Source organism: Astyanax mexicanus, chromosome 10 (assembly GCF_023375975.1).
Source record: "Astyanax mexicanus isolate ESR-SI-001 chromosome 10, AstMex3_surface, whole genome shotgun sequence".
NCBI lineage: Eukaryota > Metazoa > Chordata > Actinopteri > Characiformes > Acestrorhamphidae > Astyanax > Astyanax mexicanus.
In genome coordinates, this window is record NC_064417.1 from 41,188,012 (window position 1) to 41,200,282 (window position 12,271).

The 12,271-nt window shown below is 37.9% G+C and overlaps 1 protein-coding gene and 1 long non-coding RNA gene across 5 annotated transcripts in view; one reads left to right on the forward strand and one right to left on the reverse strand.

Annotated features, from left to right (window-relative positions):
* Positions 1-12,271, reverse strand: part of tsc22d3 (TSC22 domain family, member 3) — a 60,273-nt gene that overhangs the window by 24,489 nt on the left and 23,513 nt on the right. The gene's annotated exons all lie outside the window — the stretch shown is intronic.
* Positions 2,993-4,188, forward strand: LOC125804836 (uncharacterized). 4 transcript variants are annotated; one of them, XR_007441026.1, is made up of 4 exons: positions 3,324-3,436; positions 3,641-3,742; positions 3,842-3,913; positions 4,118-4,188. It is a non-coding gene; the product is annotated as an uncharacterized LOC125804836 (long non-coding RNA). The 4 variants fall into 4 exon arrangements; XR_007441028.1 differs by lacking the exon at positions 4,118-4,188 and adding an exon at positions 4,016-4,082; XR_007441027.1 differs by lacking the exons at positions 3,324-3,436; positions 4,118-4,188 and adding an exon at positions 2,993-3,063 and having other exon boundaries at positions 3,842-3,950.

The window sequence follows — 12,271 nt, forward strand, 5'->3', positions numbered from 1 at the left end:
AGAACAAACTGTCAAAATACAAATATAGGAAATTGCTGTTGTGTCATCGATGTCAACACAACACCATGTGAAGTCAGCCACCACCTCTTTTCGAACTGCTGCTGATGTAGCATTGCTGATTAGCATCACAGCACACTTGGAGAAAAGTGCAGCGACTCGATTCCAATACATCAGCTAACAGACGCCTTGTGCTGATCGACATCACCCTTTGGAGTGATGAGGGGAAAGAGCACCACCAACCCACCTACAGAGAGAGCAAGGCTCATTGTGCTCTTTCAGGGCTCTCTTTAAGCAGTTGACGGCAAGCTGCATAAATGGGATTCGAACCAGCGATCTAATGATCATAGTGGGTTTTAAACTTATCCCACTGGATTTAATCTTATTTAAATACACAGATAAAATACTGTTTTAATAATTTCCCCCACCACTGATTAAACAATGTGCATGGCAAAATCAGCAAAATGAGTAATGCATTCAATTTACTAAACTACTATACAGTATAAAATGATGTACATACGTTTAAACGCATCGCTGCATTCCTGCAGTGCATGCATTCTTAGATGCATTCTTAGAATAAGCAAAACAGGATTTAACCGTTTAAAAGCGTTAGCAGAAAGAACTGGTACACGTCCAGGTATCCGAGGCAGTGACGTAAAAGCCGTGATCAGAGTTAACCGGGCAGAGAAAGTCACGCAGGTGAGAAGCACAGTGCAGAGATGGAGGTAGCTGATGTGTAGGATTTGCACACGTAGGCAGAGGTCCGAGCCAGCGAGCTGTCATGATATCTGCAGAACAATCTCACAGCGCAGACACACTGGAGGTGGTTCCCACAAAGGCAGAGAGATGCTGGCGCAGTGCCAACACTCCACAAACACGCTATATACAGCAGGGTCAGGGAAGGTGAAGACCATACATTAGCCCACATATATCGCTGGGCTTCTCACTGTGGTGGGTATATACACTGTGTACTGTAGCTTAATGCTATTGCCATTGAGCTGCAGCAAGAAATCTATATGTATAGATATAGAAAAATATAGTTTAAAAAATGTTAATACAGCATAATACAGGGGGTTCTCAACTGGTCTTAGTCCAAGACCCACACTTTTATTGAATACAAACCAAACAAAAAAAATGGGGCCATAAAAAAAAACAATTTAAACATACATATGCATAAAAGGAAATTTAAGAGCAATATTTTTGACAACTACATGAGTTAAAGTTACTACAATAAAATAGTCCACAAGGCCACAAAATGATATAATTCACTTCTCTGCAGATCTTTGCATTCAGAGTACATTAGTACAAAACTCTCTCTCTCTCTCTGACTCTCTTTCCCCAATCTAAAAAATACAACTAAATACAACTAAATCAGATGAGATTTAATTATTTTATTTTTTTTAATGTAAGTATATTTTACCAGCCGCCCAGAAAGTATCCATGACCCACTTTTTGGGTCCCGACCAACCAGTTGAGAATCGCTTAATGAATAATATGCATAATTCATTTTTGCAGGATTATTTTCTTTCCTTTCTTTATCCCATGCAACTATATAGGCTATTGCTCTTACTAATCTTTTTTTTTTTTCATAAAAATTCTCCCTTTCTCATTAATGCATAAACTACAATTCATGTCTTTGATAAAAGAACCAGAAAGATGTAATTATTTCAAAATATTGTTAACAAAACACTGAGCCATACATTAGTGGAGATGTGTAATTGTCATCTATCTTAAATTAGGGGGTTAGTGGATGTTTTTAACATTTTTTTTTTTGTTTTTGTTTACGGTAAAAGCAAAGGTACACAGGCTTGTATTAATTTAATAAATGCAACACAAATGGAAAAGAATGTTTTTTTTTTTTTCAAAAAATATCATTAAATAAAGAATACTATATGAAAATAAATAAGTGTCTCTAGGTAAAGAAGAATCTCTTTCATGCCATTTATACAGTATATATATATATATATATTTGTTTTTATTTGTTGGGTTGGTTGGTTAGTTGTTACATTGGTTTACTGATATTTTTGTAGTTGTTTTTTGCTGTAACACTCCTTATAACTTCAGTGCAGGGAGGTCAAAATAAAAAAATACAAAATAATTTTTAACAAAATAAAAAAATCAAAAATCATGTTTTTATTCTGTATCTTTCAATATAAACAACATAAAGAAATGAAGTTACTTTTCAAGTTACTGAAATAATTTATGGCTCCATAATATGACAAAAAATGTTAAAGTTTATGCAACAGACTGCAAGCTGTGACAGACACGAGCCTGTCTGCTGGATTTACACACCCTTACATTCTTTGCCCCTTCACACTCTTCACCAGTCACTCTTACATAATAAACTCTGAGTCACTTTTAGCTTTTTTCAGCCCATATGGAAAGCCTGATCCCAGTTTAAAGCAGTTTAGAGCAGAAGTGGTCCGATCCATTATATGGTGAAATGGAAAAAGTTGACCAGCTCTGAGGGAAGAAAAACTGGCAGTTTGTGTCACTCAGTATAGAACAGTATGTCCTCTAACCGGGCCCTGACCACAGAGGAGAAAAACACATCCAGTTCTTTTATAAGGAGAAGTGACTATTGTAGGAGCTCATTATCTGGTGTGTTTGTGAGTTTGAAGCTCATTGAAGCTCAGTGAGGAGGACATTTACATAAGTGAAAACGAGGTAAAAAGGCAGGGCCACGCCCAAAAGCTTTGTTACATAAGTGAAAACAATGTAACAAGGTCAGTTACACCACAATACGTCTTTGATCTGTCTTAAAACCATTCATGCAGATGTTTCAATCCTGTTTCATAATAAATATAGTTTGTAAATGAAGATTAATTAAATAAGAAACACAGTAATACACAACAGAGACACAAGATTTTCCATCAATGTGCAAAGTCATCATTACTCAACATACAGAACACTGCAGATTGCTGGGTCCATCAAGACACTGTAAAGCACTGTATAGCCTGTGTATTTGTAAGCTGTTATTAAAGCTTTAGATCAGTTTAGGGTTAAGTTTTTGGATTGATTCATGGCTGAGTTTAGGTTTGGGGTTGGGTTTAGGTGTTAGGTTAGGTTTAGGGTTAGATTTAAAGCTTTGGTTAGGGTTAAGTTTAAGTTTTATGGTTGATTAATGGCTTTGTTTAGGATTAGGGCTGAATTTAGGTGTTGAGTTAGGTTTAGGGTTAGATTTAAAACTTTGGTTTGGGTTAAGGTTAAGTTTTATGGTTGATTAATGGCTGAGTTTAGGTTTAGGGTTAGATTTAAAGCTTTGGTTAGGGCTAAGTTTTAGGGTTGATTCATGGCTGCATTTAGGTTAAGGGCTGAATTTTGGATGTTGAGTTAGGTTTAGGGATAGATTTAAAGCTTTGGTTAGGGTTAAGATTAAGTTTTATGGTTGATTCATGGCTGAGTTTAGGTTTGGGGTTGGGTTTAGGTGTTGAGTTAGGTTTAGGGTTAGATTTAAATATTTGGATCGGGTTAGGGTTAAGTTTTAGAGTTAATTCATGGCTGAGTTTAGGTCTAGGGTTAAGTTTAGATGTTGAGTTAGGTTTAGGGTTAGATTTAAATATTTGGATCGGGTTAGGGTTAAGTTTTAGAGTTGATTCATGGCTGAGTTTAGGCTTAGGGTTAAGTTTAGATGTTGAGTTAGGTTTAGGGTTAGATTTAAATATTTGGATCGGGTTAGGGTTAAGTTTTAGAGTTGATTCATGGCTGAGTTTAGGTCTAGGGTTAAGTTTAGATGTTGAGTTAGGTTTAGGGTTAGATTTAAATATTTGGATCGGGTTAGGGTTAAGTTTGGCTGAGTTTAGGCTGAGTTTAGGCTTAGGGTTGGGTTTAGGTGTTGAGTTAGGTTTAGGGTTAGATTTAAATATTTGGATCGGGTTAGGGTTAAGTTTTAGAGTTGATTCATGGCTGAGTTTAGGTCTAGGGTTAAGTTTAGATGTTGAGTTAGGTTTAGGGTTAGATTTAAATATTTGGATCGGGTTAGGGTTAAGTTTTAGGGTTGATTCATGGCTGAGTTTAGGTTTAGGGTTAAGTTTAGATGTTGAGTTAGGTTTAGGGTTAGATTTAAATATTTGGATCGGGTTAGGGTTAAGTTTTAGGGTTGATTCATGGCTGAGTTTAGGTTTAGGGTTGGGTTTAGGTGTTGGGTTAGATTTAGGGTTAGATTTAAAGCTTTGGTTAGGGTTAGGGTTAAGTTTTAGGGTTGATTCATGGCTGCATTTAGGTTTGGGGTTGGGTTTAGGTGTTTGGTTAGGTTAAGGGGTTAGACTTAAAGCTTTGGTTCAGGTTAGAGTTAAGTTTTAGGGTTAACACATGGCTGGGTTTAGGTTTAGGATTGAGTTTAGGTGTTGAGTTAGGTTTAGGGTTAGATTGAAAGCTTTGGTTAGGGTTAAGATTAAGTTTTATGGTTGATTCATGGCTGAGTTTAGGTTTGGGGTTGAGTTTAGGTGTTTGGTTAGGTTAAGGGGTTAGACTTAAAGCTTTGGTTCAGGTTGGAGTTAAGTTTTATGGTTGATTCATGGCTGCGTTTAGGTTTGGGGTTGGGTTTAGGTGTTCAGTTAGGTTAAGGGGTTAGACTTAAAGCTTTGGTTCAGGTTAGAGTTAAGTTTTATGGTTGATTCATGGCTAAGTTTAGGCTTAGGGTTGGGTTTAGGTGTTGGGTTAGGTTTAGAGTTAGATTGAAAGCTTTGGTTAAGGGTTAGGGTTAAGTTTTAGGGTTCATTCATGACTAGGTTTAGGTTTAGGGTTAGATTTAAAGCTTTGGTTCGGGATAGGGTTAAGTTTTAGGGTTTATTCACAGCTGAGTTTAGGCTTAGGGTTGGGTTTAGGTGTTGGGTTAGGTTTTATACAGCATCATTTACATTCAACTTATGGTTACGTTGCATTTAATATACATTCTGTTGAATGCTTATTGAATGTTTGTTGAGCATATATATGAGATTTATATGATGGACCATGCAATAAATGGTTACCTTACACATTTATTCAATAATTATTGGAATTAAAGGGACAAAATATTGTTTCATTAATCTTATTAAAGTTGCAAATGTTGTTTCAGTCTGTGATAAAGTTACCGCCCCACAGATACTATATTTACAGTATCTGTGCTATGGTAGGTTATGCCTGTTTTTATTGAAAATGCTATTAAAAGCTTTGGAAAGCTTTTGACAGGCACTGAGACTCTTCAGACCCACCTAGCGATGCCACCCTATCAGTAACGTTATGTAACTGCCAGGCTACCAGTCGCCCCACCGCCTGCTCTATTTGTCATGATCTTCATACTGTGTCAACATGCTAAGCTCCTGCAGCCTGAAGCGTGCGAACGTGCCGTCGGCTGGCCTGCCCCAGTAATTAGCGCGTCTCTGACATGTCTGCGACTGGCTTGGCTGCTGTCTGGCTCACAGTTATTTCTGGCGTGGCTGAAGGTGTCAGGCTTTGCGCGCTGACATCAGGAATGCCCTCAGGCTGCAGCAAGGTGAGGCCTTCTGCAGAACTTGCCGTGATCTGCCTGTTTGCTCGGCACTAAAGCCCTGTTTGCACTGTCTCTCGCAGGCATCTGCCCTTACCCATTGTGCTCCTGCGAGCTCCGCTGATACACACTGTTGACTGTCCTCAACCCCGCTGAGTACATATGTCAACCCGCGTGGCACTGTACTGTACATAAAGAGCGTGTGTGCTCAGAACATCGATACTGCAGAGAATCTAATTGAAACTCTTTTCGGTGCTTATCAATACTGTTGTGTTTAATATTTATTATGTAACCGGCTTTTTAAAATCCCTAATAGGGGATTTGTCATGTTCATGTCAAAATAGGACCGGGCATGAGTAACAACAGCATTATTTTGCTTTCATTCACAAGGATACAGTAGGCTTTAAAGTAACAGTCCTCAATCATTATCAGTTATGGGCTGAAAAATGAACCTAAAACTGCAACATTGTTGCTAACAGTCTTGTGCAGGTCTTGATAGCTAAGATGTTGCTAGGTGTAGTTTTGAGGTTGTGCAGGTGATGCTAGGTTTTTGTTATGGTGGTTTCCAAGGTGTTGCCATGTTTTATGCTAATATATTTTTTATATATTTAATATATTTATTGACACTTTACTTGGTTGGTCCATTTTATGGCCTCATTGAGGCTCAACAGACGACTAAATGTAACACTACATCCAACTCTAGCCCAAACTCTAATCTTAATTTTAGGATTGGGTTTAGGGTTAGATTTAAAGTTTACATCAAGGTTAGGGTTGGGTTAGGTTAAATTTTGAATAATTTCCATTGAACATAGGGTTAAGTTGCATTTAATAGACATTTAGTGTTAACATATTTTTGTCAACTAAGTGTTGTAGTCCAAACACAGTTGGCTAAATGTTGGCATACAAATGGGTTTGATAAATAAAGCTGTGTTGAGAAACTTAGGCTATATAATGGAGTCAAAAAACATTTGGAATGGAATTCAAATGTATTTTGCCAAGATAAATATGTGCATCATAAAACTATTGATACCCAATAGATGTTTGGTTCAAAAGCATAGACAGTACTGTTTGAAAGTTGATGCATGGGAGAACTTAACATCCATTCATTCAGTCCTATAGTGAAAATGTATGTTGATTTTTATTAATTTTATTAATTAATATTAATAGATTAATAGATTAATATTAATAGGATAGTAATAAAGTGCAAAAGATAGATCTACACCTTTGGTGTTTGGAGCTTAAAAATGTGACCTACCGTATTTTTCGGACTATAAGGCGCACTTAAAAACTTTTAATTTTCACAAAAATTGACAGTGCGTCTTATAATACGGTGCGCCTTTTGTATGGATTTTACTCGTCAGGTTGTAAGGAGCAGTAAACACACACTCCGTGCAGCGTTATAGAGAGTTTCAGTGCTATACAGAGTCCAGAGCCGTGCAGCTCCGAGGCTGAGCAGCAATAGCATTAGCTAGATGCTAACCGCTAAGCTAGCTAGCTTATTCACTGAGATCAGTATTATCTAAATTTTACTCGTCAGGTTGTAAGGAGCAGTAAACACACACTCCGTGCAGCGTTATACAGAGTTTCAGTGCTATACAGAGTCCAGAGCCGTGCAGCTCCGAGGCTGGAGCAGCAAATAGCATTAGCTAGCTTATTCACTGTTCAGAGATCAGTATTATCTAAATTTTACCCGTCAGGTGTAAGGAGCAGTAAACACACACTCCGTGCAGAGCCGTGCCGCTCCGAGGCTGGAGCAGCAATAGCTAGATGCTAACCGCTTAGCTAGCTAGCTTTTTCACTGTTCAGAGATCAGTATTTTCTAAATTTAGCACTTTTAATACTGCTGGAGCAGTATTATTAGAGTTAGATGCTAATCGCTAAGCGTTCACCGTTCAGAGGTGAGTTATCGGCCTGTAAGTCTGTGCTGCTTTGCCTGGCTAGCATTAGCTAGATGCTAAGCGCTAACTCTCTCAGAGGTGAGTTTTATCAGCCTGTAATCTGCTTGTTTACCGTGTTAAAACAAGCTACGGGGGACGAATCGCTAGCTAATATCTCACTGTCTTACCAGAACACGCAGGATTACTCAGTGTAACGCTGTCGTTTAAGTTTGGGTTAACTTTACTAGTTTAGGTGACTAGCTAGCGTGCTAGCGGATAGCTATGCTAACGCTGGTGCAGCAAGCCTTAGTGGACATCTGGAAATCTAAGCTTACTGTAAATAAACTGAAGCACGTTACTCACCCAAATAAACAGTTTTCAGGAGAGGAATCTGTGTAGATTAATATCCAGCACTCGTTTGACTTTGAAAGAGCTAGATTTATATATACTGAGACGCTCCACCGGCAAGCGACCACCCCCGGTGGGGGAAGGGAAACATGGCGCCACCCCTGTTCACTTTGATATAGGCACCCTTTCTAGTGTCACTTAACGCGCCTTATAATGCGATGCGCCCTATGTATGGAAAAATAGCAGAAAATAGGTGTTCTTTGATAGTGCGTCTTATAATACGGTGCGCCTTATAGTCCGAAAAATACGGTATATACACCGAAGAATTGTTGGTTAGAAGTTTACAGTGTTCAATGGTTTTTAATGGAGAGTTTTGGCCAGATTAGTAATTGTTCGGACGCTTACTGTTTCAATTCTTCTGCACTTATTCAAAAGCTGTATACAAGCCTTAAGACCTAAGAAGATCTATAGTGTATACATAGTGTATACATAGTACACTGCTGATGGTGAGATGAACTGACAGGTGTAACACCTAGCTCAGCCTTGACTCAGCAGTATTTGTTTCTGTATTTTTTTTGTTGGTATATTTTGTTTACTTTTGCCATGTGCTTTCTGTGTGCTCTTTGTATGTTTGTTGTGGTTGTTTTCTCTGCCCTTGCCCCGCCCAGTCATTAGCATACCTCCTTGTAGTTTCCTACTAGCCCCGCCCTCGCCTTTAGCCTCAGGTGTTTCTTGTTCTTGTTCAGGTTATAGATATCACTCTGTTGTTGCCTTTGTTCTTTGTTTTGCTTTGTTTGATGTTCCATGTTCTACATTGAACTTTAAGTGTATGTTGTTGTATCATATTGTCTGTCATATTATTTCATATTCCATTCCAATCTGTATCTAGTCTGTAATGTTTGAATGGCATTGCATGGATTCTTGTTTTGTTTGTTTTTATCATGGGCTTACAGTACCAGCATTGGAGATTAATGTCCAGGACTATGAAAAATGTACAGTAATGTGAATATGAATGTTTCATATTTACGATTCTTTAAAGCAGGCATCTCTTGCTTAGATGGCAGCTTTGAAGGTCCTGGCTGGATTTTCTCAGTCAGTATTATGAGGTAGAGTCACCTGGAATGGCTTTCAGTTAACAGCTGTGCTGAACTTGTCACAAGTTAATTACTTGATTTTCTTGTCTCTTAATGTGTTTGAGAGCATCAGTTGTAAAGTTGTGAAGAGGTAGAGTTGGTATACAGTGAATAGCCCTATTTGAGTAATGATCTAATTCATATTATGGCAAGAACTACTAAGTAAAGCAAGAACTAAGTAAATAAAATGTCAAGAACTAAGTAAAGAAAAAAAACATTAAGATATGAAGGTCAGTCTATCTGAAAGATTCAAGAACTTCAAGAAAGTATCCTCAAGTGTGGTTGCAAAGACCATCAAATGTTATGATGGAACTGGCTCTCATCAGGACCACCCCAAGAAAGTAAGACCAACGTTCTTACATCTTTTTTCTAGATTTTCTCATAGTGGTTTTATTTAATGTTTTTAAACGCTCTGGGGATGTCACTGCAACATCACATATGTACAAATGCTTACATTTTTTGTTTTGGGATGTTACTTTTTAACACTTTTTAACTGTTTGTATTCATCTATCAAGAAATGTTATGTGAGAAATTTTCTGAAAACCATTATTATGTCACATGTTTTTAAAAGGTTCCTGAAACACTATTTCTGTAACAGTAAAGGAACCTTCCTTGAACATTTTTTAAATGTTGCTAAACATTCTTACAATGTTCTCTGTTTGCTGGAAAAACTATTTTATCTGGTTTTTCAATGTTTATTCCCTATTGCAATTATAATTACCAATACAAGAGTGGCTTTGTCTTCTACTGATTTACTGACCAAGCCCCAGCCTACAGTAAGTCTACGTACACAGCGCTCAGTCTTCTTGACTGATGCTGTTCGAACTGTAATGTATACAGTCTTGGTAACCATGAGTTTCCTGGCAACGCGGTGTGTAAACAGACCAGCAGTACGAGACTCTGCATGACCCTCACATGAGGACAGTGAGGAGATCGGCCACAGAAAGCCCTATTATTAGACAGCTCCCCAGTGGCATGAGCATGGAAGTGGTGGTTAAGGCCCTTGTGCTTTCAAGACGCTGCTGAGCGTTCTCTGCTGATGCATTTCCTGAGGAAGAACAATGACGAGTGAACTGTATCCAAAACACACAGTATACTGTATATGGATTCATCTCAGAACAATACTATGGGCTATGGAGACGTGAAGAAGTATTGATAGCTTGTTTGAGCTGTTGGAAAGTTCAGCAAAGTTCACCACTTAAACTGTTGGATCTGGTTACTAATAGATCATCTTTAAGAATGTCCATATAGAGTTATAAATGGGAAAAAAATGCAAGCCACTGATTGCTGCAAAACTTGGCATGAAGTTATGTTTCCATTAGCCAACATGTAAATGAATTCAAGTGTAGGAGAAAAGAGCTTCCCATACTCCCAGATAAAAAGATCTATAACACATTTAAAGACATTTTGCCAAGCTGACCGATTTTAAAAGAGGACGCATCATTGGCTTAAGAGAAGCAAGATGGGTTAGAATGCCCATCAAAGTCCATCCATCAGCCGGCTTCATGTGGTATCTCTTATTCATAGCAGGGCTTCCAAGAAAGTCCAACAAAGTCCAACATCAGTCTGGAAAACGTTGCAAAATAATTTCTAAACCTTTGGAACTCCAGTAGACCACAGTGACAGCTATTATTTAACATTTGAACATTGGTGAACTTTCCCAGGAGTGGCCGGCCAACAGAAATGAATCCAAAAGGGCATGGACAACTCATCCAGGAGGTCCTAATATGACCCAGAACTGGTTTAAGCAGGATAATGCTCACCCACATACACAGCAAGGTTTTACCAGTAATGCTTCCATCAAATTGCAGTACTTTGCAGCCCAGTCCCCAAATTCATCACGAATCGAGCATTTATGGGATAATCAGGAAGGCCAGCTTTGGTAACCTACAAGTGTACAAGAGTATAGATATACAGTACAGGCCCTGCTGCAACATAGGTGGTCTAATATGTTGCAATCTTTTTTATCTCTTTTTTTCAACTGAGATTGCCTGTGTAAAATTGCTTCTAGTTGTTGTAATGTGCGGTATATACTTGGAAAAAAAATATGAGTTTCTTTGATTTTACCTAATTTAAAACCTCTGAAATATGATCAAGAGGGAGATGGATGATCACAAGCCATCAAACCAAGCAGAACTGCTTGAATTTTTGAACCAGGAGTGGCATAAAGTCATCCAAAAGCAGTGTGTAAGACTGGTGGAGGAGAACATGCCAAGAGGCATGAAAACTGTGATTAAAAAACAGGGTTAATACACCAGCTCTTTATTTTTCTAAACTCTTAAAATTTTATGAATATGAACTTGTTTTCTTTGCATTATTTGAGGTCTGAAAGCTCTGCATTGCTACAATGCCTTAATGCCATCAATCACAGGTTGCTTATTTAGCAGCATGTAGGCATGAGTTCTTGTAACTTTTCTTTAATAACAGTAAGATGGTCCTGAAGGCAGTGTATTTTCAGTTTTATTACTTTTTCTGATTTTCTCTGGAAGTGGCTGAGTGAGTCACAGTGTTTTAATAGTGCCATTAAAACACATCCGTCAGGCCGTCCAGACGCTCGCGTGATGTGACCCTGACTATCGTTCGTGTGAAGGGTGTCTAGTGTCACTGTCTGAAATGGGTGACGGGTACGTGTGGTGGTGGGGGAGGGAGGTTGTTTGTGTGTGTGTGTGTGTGTGTGTGTGTGTGTAAGCGAGCGAGAGAACACAAAAAGAGGGAAATTAAAAAAATGAGGAAGAGAAAGAGGCGGGAGCCAGGCCTCTCACAGCTGTTGTTCTGCTGTGCTTCCTCTGATAGTGGACTTGGCTGTACTCCCAGTTCTTTAGGTAAACTGTAGAAAACACAATCACCTTGGAAGCATTTTTATGAAGGCGCTAAGAACACTTTAACTGTATTTATTATTTTTGCACTATAAATGGAATGCATCATATGGCATACATAATGTTTGGTAATAATACTTTGAAAATGTCCAATGATTGTCATAGCTCTATAGTACAATACCTCATACTGCATTCAATAGCATTGGCATACTGTACTAAACATAAAACACAATAATATTGACTTTATATGGATGAGGATGAGGATTCATAATGCCTTATAACATATCGTCACTGCCTTCAATGCCTTATAACAAGTATTTCCATTTTTAGGTTACTACATGATTTGAACATACAGATTGTCCTTTACACTATGCCAAAATGTCTTAGTGAATGGACCAATAGAAATTCTCCAAAAATTACCTTAAATAAACTCTTTTTACATTGACTTCCATTCAAAGTTAAGATGGTTGTATCTACCTCTTGTAAAGTTGGTGTTTTGTAGATCTGGACATATATATCTGGATATATATATATTTTTTGTTTTTGTTTTTGTTTTTTGTTTTTTTTTATAGCGCTAATATGTTTATAAAAACATTATAAACATTGTACATATACATATTATGAAGGCATTAT